Raw genomic sequence first — 21,341 nt, forward strand, 5'->3', positions numbered from 1 at the left:
TTTGGGGAGGTGACTCCTTCATGAGGATGGAGCCCGCTAGGAATCGGCAGAGAGCCAGCTCACTCCGTCTCCACCAGGTGAGGAGACACGGAGAAGATGGCCCTCTACAAACCAGGAAGTGGGCTCTCACCAGACAGGATCTGCCTGCGCCTTGATCTTGGATTTCCCAGCTTCCAGAACTGGAGAAATAAATGTATGTTGTGTTGTTTTAAGCCACCACCCAGTCTTTTTCTTTCTTTCTTTTTTTTTTTTTCCTTTTTCTTTTTCGGACAAGGGATATGATTTTAGTTGCTACAGTTACCACTGGGATGGGCGGGGCGAAGGGGAAGGGGCAGGGCGTGGGTTCTGGCCAGAGGGCCCTGGGAACGCCAGGTGCTGAAGGTGCAGCCCCGGGATGGGCCGCGAGGTGGCGCCGCGGCACAGGCCTCTCGGCGATGGGGCTGCGCAGGCCCAGTCGGGCGCCTGCGGCGTCAGTGGTCCCCGGGGTCTCCAGGAGCGGCCCTCCGCTGGGCCGCTGGGCCCGGCAGGCCCCTTCCTCGGGCCTCAGAGTGCTTTCGCTCCATCCGTCGAGGGGCAGCGCGGCCTCCACAGGCCGGGGACTGGTGCAGCGCAGCCAGCCGGGCCCAAGGCCGGCCCAGTCGGCCCAGGTCAGCGCCCAGCTCCTCCCGCGCTGTGGGCCCCCGGCCGCCCCCGGAGGAGGACACGGCGGGGACGCGTCCGCGGAGCCGGCCCGGCTCTCCAGGTAGGCCCTTCGCCGTCCCCCGGCCGCGGGCGTGGGTCGCGCGCGGCTCCAGCCAGGTCCCCGCAGCCTCTGCCTCGGCACCCGTCCTTGCGCAGGTCGCCCGGCAGGCCTCGAGGACGAGGGGACCCGCTGCGGCGGCCACTCACCTCTGGGGCCCCGGGTTAAAGTGTCCTCTGAGCCGGGCGGGCTGGGGACGCGGAAGCAGAGGGCAGGGTGGGCGTCAGGTAGACGGGCCCGGGGTCCGCATCCGGGCCTGCGGCGTCCCGGGTGTGCAGGTGCGCCCGGCACGTGCGGGTGAGCGGTGCGCCGCCCGGCACTGGGCGGGGCCCACCAGGGCCTTTGACCGACCTCACACCGGGAAGCGCCTCGTCCGCGCGCAGTCCAGAGGCATGTTCTGTGTGCGTGCGGAGCACGTGCCGTTACACACGTGGGGCAGCCTTCCTGATGCCGATATATGTGGGCACACTGTGTGAAATATTACATATATACACTTACAGCATGTGCGTACCTCATATAAGCATTTTTATACGTGTATTATATATAAATATTCAATATAGTAATACGTTATATAATATAAATATATACACACATTTAACATTTTATAATATGTAATTATCTATATACATACTACATAAGTATCACTCAATTGTATGTAAATTAAATTATACAAGTTTGGTATGATGTGTATATCTTATACATCAATGTGTTTTCGATTTAATATCAGTCTAACATCATCACCATACATATATGTTTATATATATACTTATATATGTCATCTATATATTATCACATATGTATATATACATGTATAAATTTCATATGTACATTGTTATAATTTTATACTTTCTATAATATATTTAATATATTACTACATACAAATATTACATGTATTACATTTATATATTTTATATATTTGATATTTGTGTTTATATATTTAAATACAATTATATATTACACATACATAATTGATCATACGGGTCATGTGTGACATAATTTTATGCAGTGTTTCACAGAACTAACCCCCGAGTTTTTTTTTTTTTAATAATTCTACAGCATTTCTATTGATTGATTGATTGATTGGCTGTGTTGGGTCTTCGTTGCTGCATGCGGGCTTTCTCCAGTTGGGGCGAGCGGGGGCCACTCTTCATCGCGTTGCGCGGGCCTTTCACTATTGCGGCCTCTCTTGTTGCGGAGCACAGGCTCCAGACGCGCAGGCTCAGTAGTTGTGGCTCACGGGCCCAGTTGCTCCGCGGCATGTGGGATCTTCCCAGACCAGGGCTCGAACCCGTGTCCCCTGCACCGGTAGGCAGACTCTCAACCACTGCGCCACCAGGGAAGCCCGACCCCCGAGGTTTAAAGCAGAAAGATGGGCCATCATTGTCAAGCAGATCTCTGACTTAAGGCTGGGAATCTCATGGGGTTTCTACCTACTCACCCGCTTCCCACCAGAAACCTGCGTCCAGGGTGTGGAAGGACCCCAGGCAGCCGGCAGATGTTTGACACACTCTCTTCCTTCCTCTCTGCTGGCCTCTGCCCTTCTCAGCTGGGCGTCTGAGCATGGTGTAGGCATGTCATCTGGCGTGTGCCTCCAGACTCCATGCGCCGGGTGTGGAGAGGGCTCCCACGGAAGCTTCGTTGGCCCGAGACCCCAGCCTGGGTGCTCATGCGTCTGCCCCGTGCGGGGAGAGCTCTGGGACTAGCTGTCCTGTCTGCTCCCCCTGGGTCTCTCACTCCACTATAGTGAGGTCTTTGGCCAATCTACCTCCTCATGGTCAGCCATGAAGTATCCATCCCCCCTCATGTTAAGAGAAGGCAGTGGCTCTGAAGAGTCTCAGGCTGGGGGCTCAGTGCTGCTCCCAGTGGTGGAGAGGAGAGGTGCAGGCTGACCTTCCTCCAGAGGAAACCACGGGGCAGTTTGCACCTGGCCTGGGTGCTGTGGCCCGCAGGTGGCCGAAAGGAGCGGGGATGGTGAGCCCTGCTCCAGCCCCCGCTCACCTGGGGCCCGTTGCCGTGACAGCCTCCATCTGGGTGATGGATGCCTGGTCTGAGAGGACTGGGAAAAAAGAGAGAAAGGAGAAGCGAAGAAAAAAAGAAGACATCACCCAGGTATCTTTTCCCTGAACATAATTTTGCTTTGGTATCTTTAAGTCTACAACTAGCCCTCTATTCAGATGTGACCTGATTTAGTTAAATAGTTCCTCAATGCTGTTGGGTTTTAATTTTCTTCTCTCAAAATTTCACATGATAACAAACAATTGGCACATAGCTTTGTGCACATTCCTTTATGTCTATTTTTATCATTTCCTTAGAATAATTACTTTATTATGAATTTCAAAATCTCTTCTAGCGTACTATGTGAAATTGAGGAGAGCATTTAATTACCTTAAGACACAGTTTCCTCATTTCTCAGGACAATAATATGTCATTCATCGGGTTAAAGACTAAATGAGACAATGAATGTAAGACACATTGCATAGGGCCTGATATATGGGAAGAGATAAAATTTAGCTCTAAGTATTATAGTATTTACGATGAAAATTCTTATCAGTATTCTTTTAGTTGTATCACTTAATTTAATTTCTGCAAAATTGAAACAATTTAGACTTCTACCAGCAGTGTATGAGGAGGTCAACCTTTTGATATTTCAATAGGGAATAGCATAATCAGAATGTTTATCATATGTGTCCTTTCGTCGTGGAAGGAAACCATCATTAGAAGTCCTTACCGTGCTTCCACATGGGTCTCAGTGGTTGGACTGTGTGACCGCCCCGTGCCTGATGGGACGGGCATGGGGGAACGGGCCCATCATGATTATCTGTGGCCGCTAGGATTCCTCCTCTCTCTTCCCGCCCAAATGAGGCTGTGGTTCCGGGATCTCTCTTTGTAGGGACGGATGACCATTCTGAGGAAGCTGGAGGAACCGCAGTGGTCAAATGCGCAGCTAGGCAGGGCGCTTCGGCTGTTTTCATGGTCCGGGTGAGAGAGAAGATAAGGGAGTGCCGTCGGAGGAGGGGATGAGAGTATCCTGGAAGAGTGTGGACTTGGAGTCGGCAGGGTTTGAGGACCGCCTGGATTTGGGGAGAGGCTGAAAGGAAGGAAACCAGATGAAGGCCAGGTTTCTGCCTTTGATATTGGGGAAGGTCATGTTGACGTTCACTGATATGAGATATGTCCAAAGGGAGATATTCAGTACACGGCGTGCATGTGAGCTAACAGCACAAGAGTGAGGTCTGGGCTTCTGAAAATAGACATTTGGTGGTCATTGCATGTAAAAAGTAGGTGAAACCATCCAAGCGAATGCGATTGTTCAGGAAGATGACACATAGGCAGCAATAAATATGGCGATATAAATTATAAATATGTATAAAATTGAGACCACTCTTTTTTTTAAATACCTCTAGGTGTTTTTAGAGATTTGATAGATTGAACAGGTTAAACATTGGGTGTCCATCTCAAAATGTCCGTAGTTCAACCTTTCTATAAAATGTAGTATGATACTTTTTCTGTTTTCCTAAACATAGCTCGTTATGGTCACTGAGCAGGGTGGGTCATATTTATTCTACTTATGCTTTCCTGTGGCTGTTTCCTTTTCCTCAAGTTTTCACTTATTTTGATTAAATGATATCACAGATTTTAGCCTTCTTGTTGTTTCTGGAACGTGCCAATCGTATCCTGTCTTAGAGATTTTGAGCTGGCCTCAGATTTAGACACTTTTCCTCCAGGTATCTGCAGGGTTAATTCTCTTTCCTACTTTAAGTCTTTGCTCAAATAACACCTTTCCAATCAGGCCTCCTCCGATTACCTTTTTAAAATTGCATCCCTGCCCACGATGTCCACATAACCCTTACACAGCTGTAATATTATTTTTTCCCAAAAGCACTTGTCACCTTATAACAAATGGGCACATTTACTTTTATTATTTTTATTCATTATTTCCTATCTCACCCTCCTACAGTATGAGCTCCAAGAAGGCGGGGACTTTGTCTATTTTATTCACGGATGTATTCCAAGGACATATATTAGGCACTTGATAGATCATTACATTGAATGAATGAATAAAATATGTCAGATGTGCTGCACACCACCTGGAACCAAACTGGCTTGCAGTAAATATTTGTCAAAAGCCCTGAAACAAAGCACGTGTAAAAAATCATTAATGAGATCATCTAGTGGTGTGATGGTTGGCATCTGACAGGGTATCTGATGGTATAAGGAATCACTGTGAAGTGCTTTAGTGTGATAACAGGATTGATTGTGGTGGTGTTTAATAAAAGAGTGCTTACCTTTTAGAGAAAATATACTGAAATGTTTATCAATGGAATAACATAATCTCTGAGATTTGCTTCACAATAATTGTGTGGAGGAAAGAGAGCAGGTGAAGTCTTAGCCGAGACAAACATGGCCACAAGTTGCCGACGGTTGTCACTTGATGATGGATACGTGGGGTTTCATTGTACTATTCCCTATACTTTTGTGGAGATGTGATGCTTTTCAAAATTAAAAACAATAATAAAAGGCTGTAGATATTAAAGTAAATTACCTTCCTTCTGACAGGATGAATACAAGAGATGTTCTTGGGAATGTAAAATTTTCATGATTTTCATAAGTGTAAGTTAACAGGCAGAGGAAAGTGCTGTGGGAAAAGGCAGGCTAGTTTGTTCAAATTTACGGCATTGCCACACAATCTGCTGATCAGTTCAGCAAAGCAGAATCAACAGCTGCTGTGGGAATGAGATTACTTAAAACAAGCAGAGGGAGCACATTTATGCCCAGGTTTGGAGCCTGAATATTGCTCTCTAAGTAGTGCTCGGAGAGTCCTCATGTATTTTGGCAGAGGAGAAATGCAAATTGGGTGAAATCCAAGGAGGACAAAGCATTTGAGGCCCCCAGTGATTCTAGGACTGTCACATTTAGCAAAAATCCACTGACCTTTATGTGCAATTTATGACAGTAATACCACGAGTAGAGATGGAAACCAGGCAACGCTTTTATCACGGAGAAAGACAGTCTGTGCATGATAAGTTAGACCCAAAATACAGGGGGAGAATCGTTAAGCGGGTTTCAGCGTGGTTGACAGGAAGCAGTTCTATTGAGCAGAGGTAATCCCTGGATTGTCCCACATATGTGTATTAAAAATAAGGTTGCCAGATTTAACAAGTAAAAATACAGGACACAGTTAAATTTGAATTTCAGATATAATGGAAAATTTATTGTAAAAATGGGCCAAATATTGCATATTCTCATGCTAAAAAATATTCATTGGTTACCTGAACTTTATATTTAACTGCAAGTCGTGTATTTTATCTGGCAACCCTCACTAGAAATGAATCTTCACCGAGAGGCTTGGATAAACTGGATTGAGTCTTCCTGTCTCTAGGGTTCACCTCAGTATATTAAAAGTCTCTCAGTTAATATTCGTTTTGGTTTTCTATTGCTGCCGTCACAAACAACCGCAAATTAGGGGCTTTACAGCCACACACATCTGTTATCTAAGCGTTCTGTAGGTTACAAGTCCAACGTGGGTCCCACTGGGCTAAAATCAAGGTATCGCCAGGGCTGCGTTCCTTCTGGAAGCTCTGGCAGAAAATCCACCTCCTTCCCTTTTCCGCTTCTAGAGTCCCCCGTGCTCCTTGGCTTGAGGCTCCCTTTCTCTGCCTCCTGGACAGAGCGTGACGGGCCGCGTCCTTTTCGCGTCGGGTGGGTCTGACCGGCTTCCGCAGGCCCATTTCCCTTGCGCTCTCTTCTCCCGGCCCGCCTACCACAGTCTTTAAGGCATATCTGCGTTGAATGAGACAATAATTTTAAAGCTGCCTTATCTCGAGTGGCCTGACATTCTACTCTTGTTTGTTTGTTTGTTTGTTTTGGTGCCCAAAACCACGTCTTTATTTTTTTTTTAACTTTTTATTTTATATTGGAGTACAGTTGATGAACAGTGTTGTGTTAGTTTCAGGTGTGTAACAAAGTGATTCAGTTATACATATACATGTATCTACTCTTTTTCAAATTCTTTTCCCAATTAGGTTGTTACATAACATCGAGCAGAGTTCCCTGTGCTCTCCAGCCGGTCCTTGTTGGTTATCCGTGTTAAATATAGCAGTGTGTATATGTCAGTCCCCAACTCCCTTACCATCCCTTCCCCACCCTTCCCCCTGGTAACTGTAAGCTCATTCTCTAAGTCTGTGAGTCTATTTCTGTTCTGTAAATAAGTTTATTTGTATCATTTTTTTTTTTTTAGATTCTGCAGAAGTAAGTCAGACATTCTACTCTTTTAATTGGCTAGTTAGATTCATTTTCTATAGGATGCAAAGAAGGCAGATTGTGCTTGTCGGAGAGATCAGACATTCTACTCAAGCGTGTTTAGAAGAAAGCAGTGCAACACAATACAGAAATGTCAGTGGGGAAAAGCTCCAACTGCCAACACCAAACGACTTCGTTTAGTCTCTAAACATCATTTTCTTAACCATGTACTGTGGAATCCTTGCATTGCATAATTTCATGAGGATGGGCATATAAAATGTAAGCAGCAATTTTACAGATATGAACCTTTTATGAAGAAAGAATTAGAACAAGGTGACAGTGGGGACAAAATCCTAATTTTCTATTGACTTATTACTTACCACGAAACTTTGTTTCTTGATAGACACACACACATACACACATTCTCTTGGGTCAGATACGAGTTTACAAGTTTGAATGGGAAATTACTTGGAGAACTTCCATTCTTAGGACTCTATTATATTAATATGATTTACCAGCTAAGGCCATTCTGTATGTGCCAGGATGTACTCCATCAGTGCCTGGAAAGATCTGCTTCTGCTTGATAAAATCATTTTTATCATTTTCTTTTGTAGACAGTGGGGGGAAAAGAAGTTCCCTTTTATTCCCAGAGTCTTTAATGCAATTGGTGTAAATATCAGGCAATTCACTTTTCAGCTGGGTTCTCTTTAGGTCGGTGAGTTTAGGTTATTGAGACATTTTGAAAACGATTCATTCCTTTATTACATTTTCTTTTTATGCTGCAAGTTCAGTGATAAGTTTCTGTGGTGTATAATCTTCATTAAATTTCAGCTTTTAATGATTATAATTACTGTAATTATTGAACACTTTCTGGGAGCCACATTATGCTCTAAGCTCTATACATATTCTTCATGCAAAACTCATCGTAATAGGTATTATTCACATCTCATTGAAGAGGAAACTGAGACTTTTATAACACTTGATTTTATAACTACTTGATTCCAAAGTGTTGGTCAGGATTTGAAACCAGCTCTACCTAAAGCCTAAACACCTTTCTCTTAATAGCTATATAGTCATGCCTCCAAAATATATGATTGTGCTTTATTTATGCAGTCATAATTTGCTGGTTTGCTCTTATTCTCTTTGATTACAGTGGTAATGATTACATTTTATTCTCTCCTGCTGGGTTGCCAACTAAAGATTTGAGAAATATTCTTGTTTGGCTTTGAAGCTCTGCCCTCATATACCGGGTCCATGCGTGATGACCACATAGCTCGTGAGCCCTCTGAGGTCAGGGGCTGTGATTCATTCAGGTGCTTTATATTCTGACAGCACCTACCGTGGCTTGCCAGTAAAGATACGCTCATCAATGAGTCAGAGATGAAAGGCCTTTATGGTAACTACATGTGTGATAAGAGTGTACCACCACACTGGACTTCCTTTTCCTCTGTAGAATGAGGCGTAAGTCAAAGCTCTGATGAGGCAGAAGAGCGGCCCATAAAAGATGTCCATGTCCCTGTCTCTGGAAACTGTGAATATGTTAGGTTTCATGGAAAGAGGAATTAAGGTTGCAGATGAAATTAAGGGTACTAACCAGATGACCTTAAAATAGAGAGATTATCCTGATGGGTCCAGTGTAATGACAAGGGTCCTTTTAAGTGGGAAATGGGATATGGAGGCAGAAGAGAGCCGGAGGGAGATGAAACTATGGAGGGAGGTCAGATGATGCAGCACGAGAAGGCGTGCGGGGCGTCTAGAAGCCAGACAGAGCGAGGAGCCTCCAGAAGGGATGCAGCCTTGGTGACACCTTGAGTTTAGCCTGGCCAGAATCATTTTGGACTTAAAACCAACAGGACTCTAAGACTTTGCTCTTGTAAGCTGCGGGGTCGGTGGTAACTTGGTACAGGACCACCACGAAACTAACATCGCTCTTAACTGGTATTACTCAGAAACCTCAGATTCTAAGCATACTTACGTCTTTTGACTTTGGAATTTGGTAACTGGGCTGCAGATGCCTGTAATATGTTCTCAATGGAGCCCAGAGGGAACATGTACTTGAATGAAGGCAAATTTACTGTAACGCTAAATAAATCACTTGGAGTAGGGGCGTCTTTTGTTGATGAGTGTGATGTTCCATCTTTATTTGGAAAGAAGTGTGCATTCTGAGTTCTGTGTGCCATCAACTTTTGTAACAAAACCATTTCACTGACTTGCACCTCTGGCAGCAAGAGCTGGCAAAACAAGTACAGTAGTTTTGTCTGTTTGGGGAATTGAAGAGCACTGAAGGACACCCCTCCTTCCAAACAAAACTGTGGCAGAATGCACAGTTAAATTTGAATTTCAGATCAACAATGAATAATTTTTTTAGTATAGCTATGTCCTAAATATTGCACGGGGCATACGTATGCATGGGACATTCTTACACTAAAAGATTATTTATTGTTTATCTAATACCCGTCTAACCGGGGCGTCCTGTATTGTATTTGCTGGATCTGGCACTCCCTATCCCTTCCCCGCTCCCAAAGCCCACCCTGGCCTCCAGAACCCAGGATGCCGCTTTGGGTTACTGGCATGTGTAACATTCAAGCAGAGAAGCATCAGCGGGAGGCAACTACTCAGTCCCCTCAGAACGTGAACTTGGACTAGTAAAATGATTGGACATCTGATTCTGCAGGTCTGGAGGCCACATGACCCCAGGCCTTCAGGTTTTTCCTAGAGTAACTGCGAGAAACTTTGGGAAAGAAGAGCAAGGTCTAGGGTGGGGTATAGGTGGGTGAGGAGTGGCGTGGGAGGGTTTCTAAGGGTGAAACTGAGGACTTTGGGACAAGAAGGGGTAGAGATGACAGCCAGAGAGGAAGGACCTGACTTGCTTCACAATGAAGCTTCTTTCTGGCCCTGACAAGAATGTCATCTGTTTGCCATTAGGCAGTTTTCCCATTTAAGCTGGAAATTAAAAGGCATTTCCCCTGGTAGCACTTGAGTGTTTCAAGCATTGGTGATTTTGATTGCCACTTGATCCCTGCCCAGTCTTTGAAAATTATTCCTCTCCATTCTAATTACTGTAAACAAAATCCACTTTGTGTCATCGCTCTGGACATAGGGATGAGTTCATGTAACTTTCCTACCCTGAAGGAAAGTGGAATCTGAATTGTCTACTTTGCTGTGAAAAATTCCAGTTTGCCCGTTTCCAAGCTGAGCCACTTAATCCCATTAGTTGAAGTACTAAATCCTGCATCCTTACGCTCAAGGATTTTGGAAAACATGTTGAGCATTTCGTTTTTAGTTTCACAGTCTCCCCGCCCGCACACCACCTCCACCCGAAAACTGCAGACTGCTCAGTTAACCCTAAATTCCTCAGGCTCCATAGAGTAAACACACTAATTTGTGCGATCTGTGACTCCTTCAGAACTTACATTTGTTTTTTAGAAAAAAATCAAGCAACTGAAATGAAAGTTCCTTAAAGGATATTTTGGGGATTGAGTGACAGGCCTTGGAACAATAAAAGACATCCTGGAGTGCTAAAACAAAAAGAAAACCAAAAAAACTGTAAGATGTGATTTTCTGTTTCATCTTTCTCAGAGATCATAGTTTATTTGTTAAATGATCACAGTGTTTGGGAAAACAAACCCAAACATTAGGTTGTTCCCTAAAAACTTTAGGGTTTCAAGTGAAATATTGGACTGATGCAATTTAATTATACTTTATCTCACCAGACATTTTTTTTTTTAAATTTTTATTTATTTATTTATTTATTTTATGGCTGTGTTGGGTCTTCATTTCTGTGCGAGGGCTTTCTCTAGCTGTGGCAAGCGGGGTCCACTCTTCATCGCGGTGCGCGGGCCTCTCACCGCCGCGGCCTCTCTTGTTGCGGAGCACAGGCTCCAGACGCGCAGGCTCAGCAATTGTGGCTCACGGGCCCAGCCGGTCCGCGGCATGTGGGATCTTCCCAGACCAGGGCTCGAAACCGCGTCCCCTGCTTTGGCAGGCAGACTCTCAACCACTGCGCCACCAGGGAAGCCCTCACCAGACATTTTATTAGCAATGGAGTGGTGGTCTTTGGGCAAATACTTTAAGAGAAAGAGCTCGCTGAATCTCTAGGATACTTGAGGTATATACTGGATGCCGCACGAAGCCTGTGGAGATATGAAGGGGCTGAGAGCTGGTCTGTGGTTTCCTCTTTGAGCTATGACTGCTGTCTGTCTCTGAACTGTCTCCAGGTTGGGAAACTGATGCTGAAAACTCAGCCTCTGCACTGGTGCCAGATCGAGTCTTCAGAGACAGAGTTTTGGGTGAAGTAGAAAAGAATAGCTTTATTGCTTTGCCAGGCAAAGGGGGACACAGTGGGCTCCGGCCCTGAAAAACTGTGTCCCAACCCAGGAGGATCTGGTGAGGAGTTTTATAGCAGTGGTTCAAGGGTGGGGTCGCTGACAAGATTAGGGTGTGTGCAGGGCCTGCACGCCTTTAATCTGGCTCAGGTAATCTCTCGATGAGCTTCTCTGGTTCCTTTAGTGTGGCCTCAGGTGGTCTTCTCTGGAATGAAGGATGCCGACATCTTCCACTGGGGGGTTTAGTTCTGTAAGGAGCTCAAAGATACCGTTATGTATATCCCTTTGGGCGGAAGCAGGACCCTGCCCCCAGGCTGCACTGGTGTCCCTGGCTGCTCCTCCCTCTTCTCTGCGTCCCCTCCCTTCCCTGATCAGCAACTGTTTGCAAGCTTTCTGTGCTCACAAGCCCCACAGGCTCCTGCGTGGTTTCAAAACCACTGGTATTTCCTTCTGCTCTTGAGTCGGGGTAGCTGTCTTTAGAAAACCGGCTGGATTTGAGTCCTAGCACTGCCGCTTAGTAGCCCTGCAACCGTGGTGGAGATGCTTGCTCTGTGCCTCCGTTTTCTCATCTGTGAAGTGAGGGTGTGAAAGGAAAATCAAGATGGAGCCCATGTGGCTGAGAGAGCTTTCTGAGACGGAGCTGGAGGCCGTGGAGAACGTGTGACTTACGCGTGTCTCGGCCCAGATGGGATCTGGCCTCTGACCACTTGCTGTCTTAACACAGAACCAATCTGCCCAGAGTCCCAGAGCCTCAAGATGCTCATTGGACCCCTACCCTAAAAGAACTCATGTCAGCCTCACCCCTTAAGGACAGATACTCCCTCTCTTGCGTCAGACTCAATCATAATTCTTACCCAACAACTTTAACAATCTTGTGCTCTTGCCTTTGTAAGCCCCTGCCTCTTCCTCTTCCCCAGAACACTCTGTTTTACCTGAATCTGTCTCCCAAATTGCACTTCCTAAGACCCCAAATAAACTCGTTGTTCTTTGCAGCCTTGATACTAATTATTACTATTTTTTGTTAAATTTGTTTTTTTAAAAAATTTTATTGAAGTAGAGTTGATTTACAGTGTTGTGTTAATTACTGCTGTACAGCAAAGTGATTCAGTTATACATATATATACATTCTTTTCCTTTATGGTTTACAGGATATTGAATATAGTTCTCTGTACTCTACAGTAGGACCTTGTTGTTTATCCATCCTATATATACGAGTTTGCATCTGCTAATCCCAAACTCCCACTCCATCCCTCGCCCACCCCACCCCTTGGCAACCACCAGTCTGTTCTCTGTGTCCGTGATTCTGTTTCTGTTTTGTAGACAGGTTCATTTGTGTCATGTTTTAGATTCCACGTATAATTGATACCATATGGTATTTGTCTCTCTCTGATTATTGTTCTACAAGGGTAGTATCTACCACATACAGTCTTTTGAAGGAAAAACAAAAAGTTAAAATCATGTAAAGCACTTGGAATGGTGCCTTCCACGCAGTAAGTTTTCCACAAGGAAAACTTGTAATTACTCATGCTACCCTTTGTTCATTATGTTTTTCCCCCTAACCTGTTTGCTCCACCAGTGATTTGAGGGGGTTTTCAATAAGTTCACAGATGTGATGGACTAAGAAAAAGTTCAAATAGAATAAGGGTGAGGGGATCCTTTTTAAAGTCAGGGGGTCCCAGGAGGACTTCATGTGATTTAAATTGGAAGCATTTCTCAGAAGACTAAAATTGGATCTAAGTAAGCATGAGAAAAATTACATGATTCTCATTGATTCCTCAATTTCTCCTATCTACAAAATACAATAAATATTTTTTGGAACTTCCTACTTCCTCTTTTTTAAATTTTTATTGCAGTGTAGTTGATTTACAATGTTGTGTTAGTTGCAGGTGTACAGCAAAGTGAATCAGCTATACATATACATATATCCACTCTTTTTTCAGATTCTTTTCCCATGTAGGCCATTACAGAGTATTGAGTAGAGTTCCTTGTGCTCTACAGCAGGTCCTTATTAGTTATCTATTTTATACATAGTAAGGTGTCTATGTCAATCCCAATCTCCCAATTTATCCCTCCCACCACCCGGAACTTCCTACTTCTTTTCATTCTTCCTATAAGAAAATGATGGTCTTTAGTAGTTCTCCTAAATAATGATTTGGGATATAAAAGTGCTTTAATCCAGGCTGAGAAATTCATGAGGGGATGGGGCAAATGTCAGCCTTTCTGTTTCTTTAGTATTTTGAATAAATGTGATGGGCTCATATGTATTTATGACAGAATGGCACAGCTGTTTTAGGTAGAGTTAGCAATGACAATTTTCCTCTTCTTTTGAATCTTAGCCAAAGAACTACGGCTTAGAAATGGTATTTTTGGCTGCTTCACATGTGGGTGTTGTGCTAATGATTTCTATTAGCTGAAGCATGAAGCTGTAGGACGCGCCTGGGGCTGTCGGTTTACCACATAGAAGTATATTAGATTACATGTGCACCACTAGAACTTAAACTACCCATTTCCAACTTATTTTCATTATTTTACTTTAGGTGGTCAATTTTGAATCACGTTATATGTTAGTTTTCTAGAAAAAGGAAACCAGAACCATCTTAATGAGTTTTACTTTAAAATTTCTCACTTCCATTAGTATGCAAGCTAAACCTGTATTTTCAATTTTATTATGTATTTCCAATTCTTTTACCTAATACTCTGTACTCTGCTAGAAAAGCTGCAGCTTCTTAGCTGTCTTGGAAACTGAAAATTGTCAAAAATGGAAAAAGGCTTTTAGCCACAAGATGTCATAGTTTGTCTTTTCTTGAGTGGAGTAGTGATGGCCTGACTTGAGTTCTGTCGAGGCACATAGGGTTAGGAGGCAGAGTCCGCTTGGCTGAGCCCCGATGCTTTATTCCTTCAGTCTTATTGCCTCCTATTCTGTATCAGATACAGTTTCCCACGGTGTATGCCAATTCTGGGTGTATTGGGTGTACGAGTTTAAAATAGTACAGTATCTCCTGCAGCAAACTGTGTCATATTTAAAAGTTTTAAAAAATCTTTAGGTTTTTAAAAATTTAATAAACTGACAAAGTGTTCATTAAATATAACTTAAAAGGAACGTATCAGTTTGAATTATTCAAATCTAATAGGGACTTCATTAACCAAATTGATTCTTTAATGAATTGTTTTATTTTGAGTGCATTAGACTTGTAAGGGAAAGAGAGAGATTGTAATAAACTAGATAGAAATGAAGGATTTATTTCAAAATGCCATTCTAGAGATCTGTATAAAAACCAGTTTGTCTTTTCAACCTTTGACATTTATCTCTAGTTCTCCTAGAACATACAGCATTACAGTTATGAAACTCTTCAGTTACAAAGGATATCTTAACAATTATGGATAATCAAAGTTTTATCAAAACATTTATCCTCATAAGGAAAAAAAATCCAGAACATTCTAGATAATTTATTATTAAAATATCAACATCTGGTGGTTTTGTTATCTCAGGAAATTTCAGTGTAACCGAATTAAACCAAACTTGACTTAAACTGAAGCTAAACAAGGTTGGGCATTCAGTTAAAATGCCGAAAGTCAGCTTGTTATTATCCTCAGTTAACAAAGAAAATAGAATATTGATATCTAAGTAGATTCTATTTATAAAGTTATATATAAATTATAATATCCCGGCAAACATTTGTTTCCTCCTGCATTTGCCGAGTGTTGGCTTTATTAAATATGTCCAAACCATCTATTCTCAAATGGTGTTTCATGCAAAAGTAGTGTTATGGGTTAAGTAGCATCTCTCCGAAGTTCATATGCTGAAGTCCTGACCTCCAGTACTTCAGAACGTGACTTTGTTTGGAAATAGGGTCATTGCAGATGTAATTAGTTGACAAGCGAGCATACTGGAGTAGGGTAGGCCCCCATTCTGGTATGATTGGCATACTTATACGTGGGGGAAATTTGGATACAGACACACACACAGGGATAACGCCGCGTGAACAGGAAGACAGAGACCGGGGTGATGCTTCTACAAGCCAAGGAATGGCAAAGATGGCCAGCAAACCAGCGGAAGCCGGGAGAGAGGTCTGGAACAGATTCTCCCTCACGGCCAGGGACGGAAGCAACCCTGCTGACACCCTGATCTCAGACCTCTGTTCTCCGGAACTGTGAGGCAATACATGTCTGTTGTTTAGGCCACGCAGCTTGTGATATTCGGTTCCTGCAGCCCTAGCAAACTAATACAGCTAGTAACTAGGTGTTAATAGGTGTTTCATGGGGGAATTTGTAAAAAAATTCTAGAGTCACTGCCTCTTTCCTGAAACTTCATTCTTGGTTTCTTGCCCTCTCTGGGTTTCCTTTTCCCCAGTCGCCGTTGCTGAATCCTCTTTCTCTTCCTGACCCTTAAACAGGGTGGTGTCCCAGGATTCAGGCCGCAGACTTCTGGTGTGTCTATCCTTGCTCTCTAAGTAAACTCACTCAGTACCGTATCTTTGAATACCTGCTCCCTCCCAAATATATATCTCAGTGCTGACCTCACCCCAGTTCCAAACTTGTGTGTATATCGACCCACCTAATCTTTCCACTTGCATGTCACTGGGTGTCTCAAGCTGAGCTCACCTGACATGGAGTTCTGACCTGCAAACCAACTTCAGTTTTGGTCCCCTCCATCCCCCCGCTGGATAGCTTAGGCCAACAGACTTCAGAAGCATCCTCGGTGCCTCCCTTTCTCTTACAATTTACTTCCAATTCGTTGGAAAATTTCATTCCTCCAGCTTCAAAGTATATTATAAATTGAAACCACTTTCGACACCTTTTCCACCATCACCAGCTTCTGTTGTCTGTCTGATTCAGTTCTTGCCCCCGACCCCCCCGTCTGCTCCTCACACGGCAGCGGGAGTGATGTTCCTGTAATAAACATCAAACACCGGAGGAGTCGCTCCGCTGCTCAGATCCATCCAGAGGCTTCCCGTGACAGTCAGAATAAGATGCGAAGCCCTTACTGTGTTGTGCAAAGCCTGACGCCACCTCTCTGATGCTGTTTCCCGCTCAGCCCCCGCCAGCTCTCCCCCAGCCACGTTGGCCTCTTTTTAGTCCTTAAACTCAGCAGGACCGCGGGGCCTTTCTTGTCCTTCTCCAGGGCACTTACACGGCTCACACCTTCACTTCGTTCAGGGCACCACTCAAGGGCAGCTTCCCAGAAACCTCTTCCCTGACACCATATATAAAGTAACACCTTCTACTTTTGTCTCCTCAAGCAGCTTTCTGGAAAATAGCACTTATATTTTTTATAGAACTTATGTTTATATTTTAGGCTTAGTTAGTCATTAGTTTACCGTCTTTCTTTCCCACAGGAGAAAGTAAGTTCCACGTGAGTGGAAAATTGGTGGTGTTTGAATTTTCTCAGGGGACAACAAACTGTTTCAAACCTAAGAGTTAAGAATGGCTTTTACATTTTTTAGTGTTGTGTCAAACAAACAAGCAAACAAAAACAAGATTCAAGATTCATGACAGAGGGTGTATGTGACTGACAAAGCCTAAAATATTTGTCATCTGACCTTTTACAGAGAAAAATATTTCCAAGCCCAACACCTACTGAGCATTCAATAATCATTTATAATAATAATTATTATATTTATTATATATTTTTATGTACATTAAAATATATCAAAAGCTTTGAGAAATCCTGAAATAATTCAATTCCAAGCTTTTAATAGGCTGATTTTTATTGTGGATTTTGGTACCGCGGGGTTCTCAAATGTATTAATCTATGTTTCATGGCATGCTTATTAACCTTTCCTAGAACAGTAATATTTCTCAGAAGAAACTTAGAAAATGCTGTTTAAAATGTTAACCAGGAACGTAAACAATAGCCTACAAGTGATCACCATGAAGATAAGTCACCAAAACTCTTCCAGCAGCTAGCAAGAAACCTATTGGTGAGGGTCAGGCTGGGCCCCTGGGCTGAAGGCGCCCGGCCCTCCCGCACTCAGCGTTCAGCGGGAGAACATCACTCTGTGCAAAACACATGGTGTCGCTTGTGAAATATTTTCTGCCACTGAGGGCACAGTCCTTACAGCGTCAGAGAAAGTACCCTGTTTGTCCAGGCCAAACCTGGTAGGAAGTGACCGTATACTCAGTCTGCAGCGGTCTTCGTTGCTTCTCAGGCCAGTCGCTTGGAAGCTCCCCCTGCTCCCTCTGGCCACATTCCTGGTGTTCTAGCTTCCAGCCTCCTTGTTCGGCACCAAATCAGTAACTAGCTTCTCTGGGTCATCAGTGAAGTCCAGTAGATAAGTTCTCACGGAGCATCGATCGCGGCAGTAAAACCCGCAAATCATGGCCGGTTTCTGCTCATCTCACCCATAGATTCAGCAATTTTTAATAACTCATGAGATGGTGAGCTGCAAATACAAGCTGCCAGAAAGGCACAATTCGTGTCCTCAGGAAGCTCACAATCTGTGGTGAGCGGAAGACATTTTTATAAGTACCTGAAGTTCTGGTCTGCCGCTGTGTGACCAGGCGCCCCTGGGCTCCTCAGCCAGTTCCAAGGGCACCATGAAAGATTTTTAAAAATTCAAGGGAAAGGCAGATGCTGAACTTTTGTTTTTGGACTCTGCCAAAACTACTACCTCAGAGTACTTCTCAATTTCAGCATTACACCTGCTACGTTCCTCCCAGTGACGTCAGACCTTGCTCAGCTGCGATGTCAAGAGCCACACAGGAAATCGCTGTGGGGCAGAAAGTGAGGGTGGCTGTGTCCCATCTGATTCCCAGATTTGAGAAGTTGTTCAGTGCCCAGTAGGCACATACCTCCCGTTAGTCAGTAATTGGGTTATTTAAAAGTTAAAAAGTATTACTTTTTCTTTCGATTTGTGCGTGTTATTTTTCACATGGTTGCTATGTTGTTAGGGCAGAGATAACTTAAGTTATTAAGACCTAATAACTGAAACTGTTAGGCATTTCTTTTGGTCCAGGGTGCCATAGAAATAATTATGAGGCATTAAGAGCTCCATGAATTGAGACACTTCTGAACTAAGTTAAAATGAGTGAAGACGTCCACAGAGGTATGTTCATGTGTGGAGAACACAAAGGAGGGAGAGATTGATTTGCCTTGTGAGATGGGTTTGGAGGGCATCTGGGGGAAGGCTAAGCAGGGGTATGACAATTGAATGATCCCTTGAGGCACGTGTGGGATTTTATCAGGTGAAAAGTTAGGGAGTGATAAGAAAAGGCAGTTCATGATGTTGTTACTGCCAGTCATTCCAACATTTCACTAAACTCTTCCTTCAGCCTTTAGTGGGCTTTACCAAAGCAACATTTTCTCGCTTGGTTGTTCTCCAGATATGACGCTTCATTTCCAAGTGTGACTCTCTCTTTCCAAAGTCACCATCCCGCCTTATTTCAGAGGTCTCACAGCTCCACACACCAACACTAAGGCAGGCAGGTGTCTCCCCTGCCTGAAAGGCACCCCCAGCCAAACGATTTCTCAGTCTCTTCTCCGGTGCCCACAAAACCTCCCTCTTGCTGGTGGCTTGACCACGGGTAGGGCTGAGAAGAAAACGATGTCATAAAACTGATTCACAGCAAAAGAGGAGTTATTTAAAGGCACCCTCTTATCCTCCCAAGGCTAGTCAAATTCTAAAACAGGACTCACGTCAACACAACTGAATTTCTAATCTGTGGTATTTCATTCTCTGTGGAGAAAACCCTGCTGAGAGGAGGGCTTTGTTTTTGTCGGAGATTTTCCAGCTTTGTTGCCATGGAGGGTTGAATCTACCCCAGAGATTGTATCCTTTTAGCCAACACGGGACCCTTTTCTTTTGTACCCTCCCTCATCGTTTCAAGTAAACCCCTCAAAGTTACTCCCATCATCCGTTCTCTTCCGAAGGTGTCATACGGGCAAGCCTAGGAATAAAATGTCTCCAGAGGATTCACCGGAGAGCTGACAACTTTTGGCTTGTGATTCTTTTAACTCTTAAACTTTTCCTCAGTGTGCAATGACACATTTATCCAGTATAAGTTTAGTTGTGGAAAACCACGTCCTAAGTTGTGATTCTCAGTGCGTGTTCTGAGAGAGCTCTCTATACTCCCAAGAAGAATAAAGTAAGGGCATTAGGGATGGAAAAGCCAGCTCTAGGATGAAGCTCGAAGGTGGCTAGAGCCCCTTACCCAGTGTTCTCACAACGCTCTCTCCCTCTTTCCTCATCACTCCCAAGCACCCGGGACAGCTGAGCATTGCTCTCATGGTAAGTGCAGATACTGCCGTGAGGGCCTTTTATATGCAAATTCATTTAATCCTCATAATAATCAATGAAGTGAGTATGGCTATCCTCATTTTCCGGAATAGGGTCACACAACTGGCAGGTCATGGAGTTGAGATCTGCACACAAGCTGCCTGGCCTGAAGGCCACGTGCTTCATCACTGTGTCACTCTGCACCGGTCCAGAGCTCTGAAGCTATGCTGTGCTGTATAAGTCACTAGTCACATGTGGCGATTTAAATTAAAATTAATTAAAATAAAATAAAGCTTCATTTTCTCAGGTACACTAGCCGCAGTTCAAATCTTCGGATTTAAATTGACTGTTTTTCTTTAATACTCCTTCCAACGCGTATTAAATAATAGACCAGCTAACTACTAGCTTAAGATATAGGAACATATTAGTGAAGGATAATGACCTATTATGTCACCTGTTCCAGAAAACATATTTGAATTATGATAAAAATTTTAACATCTTACCCATAAAATAGCTAACAGGGATTGCTTCCTACTCTGGCTGTGCACCTGGCTAGGCCTGTGAGTGGGATCGAGTTGTGACGTTATGTTATTGCTCGTTTGAGCAACCTGACATTTCAAATGATGGCCCATGTCCCAGTCTCACCTAGACAAGGACATGTGCCTTCAGGTTAGCGCCTTTGAATTGAAAAAGAAGAGACGCCTTGAAGTATCATTAATGTTCCAGCTAATATCTTGTTGATAAAGCACACTCGCTTCAATTATGGCTTATTTCGCTGCAGTTATATTTTTCTATGGTTGATAACTTCAAATGGTATTTTGTAAGTGTTCCTAGGTGTGAAACCAACAGCTCTTATGTGCATTTGGTGAGTATATGTCTAGCAACATTTTAAGTAATAATAAATAAAAAGCCTAAAGGAAACCTTTAAAATCTTTATACAGTCTCTCGGTCAGAAAGAATAGAGATCTGAGGCTTTGGGAGAAATTGTTTCTCAGAGATGCTAACCGTCCATCACGCCATTAATAAAATAACAATTCCAACGCCCTTTGTCATCTAAAAACAAAAGTCCTTCCCTTATATTCTTACTTATTTTAATCTATTATGTCATTAGAAAGGATTGTCTAATGCTAATGAAATGTCGGTATTTAAGCTTCATGATCAATCCTGATGAAAATCTCCTTTAATATTTTTCCTAACATGCTTTTTTAATTTCAGTTTTCATAGGAGGTCACGAAACATATTAATTAAAGAAATGAAGCTTTAAATATCAGAAAACAATGGCATTTATAATAGAAACTATAAAATTTTAACAATTTGCTGTGGTTTCTTCTGAAATACCAAGAAATAGTTGTTTATCCATATATTCTTTCAATATGAAATCTATTTAGTTCCATTTTATTTATTTTAAACTGGTAATCTATGCATCGTATAATAACAAGCCTATCTAAGTACAATGATTTATTTCCTTAAGGTATTTTAGCAACAAGAGAACAGTAATAATATTAGCGGCAAGCTTTTCTGGGTTTCGCCATGTGTATGCCAAGCGCTTTGTGTACATGATCTCATTTAATCCTTACAGGAAGCCCAGTAGTTAGACTTTTTATTTCACTCATTTATTGGAGAAGAATTTTAAGGAAATGAAGGTAAATAAATAGTTTAAAGTCACATGACTGGTAAGCAAAGCAACTACAGTTTTTTGTGTTTTTTTAATTAATTTATTTATTTATGGCTGTGTTGGGTCTTCGTTTCTGTGCGAGGGCTTTCTCTAGTTGCGGCGAGCGGGGGCCGCTCTTCATCGCGGTGCGCGGGCCTTTCACTATC

At 43.3% G+C, this 21,341-nt stretch overlaps 1 long non-coding RNA gene across 1 annotated transcript in view; it reads left to right on the forward strand.

The window, feature by feature from the left end:
• Positions 1-488: 488 nt before the first annotated feature.
• Positions 489-21,341, forward strand: part of LOC137756013 (uncharacterized) — a 158,864-nt gene continuing 138,011 nt past the window's right edge. The window contains exon 1 of the long non-coding RNA XR_011072147.1: positions 489-742. This is a non-coding gene — a long non-coding RNA (uncharacterized lncRNA). The remainder of the gene's footprint in view (positions 743-21,341) is intronic.

The sequence above is a fragment of the Eschrichtius robustus genome, chromosome 21 (genome assembly GCF_028021215.1).
Source record: "Eschrichtius robustus isolate mEscRob2 chromosome 21, mEscRob2.pri, whole genome shotgun sequence".
Classification (NCBI taxonomy): Eukaryota; Metazoa; Chordata; class Mammalia; order Artiodactyla; family Eschrichtiidae; genus Eschrichtius; species Eschrichtius robustus.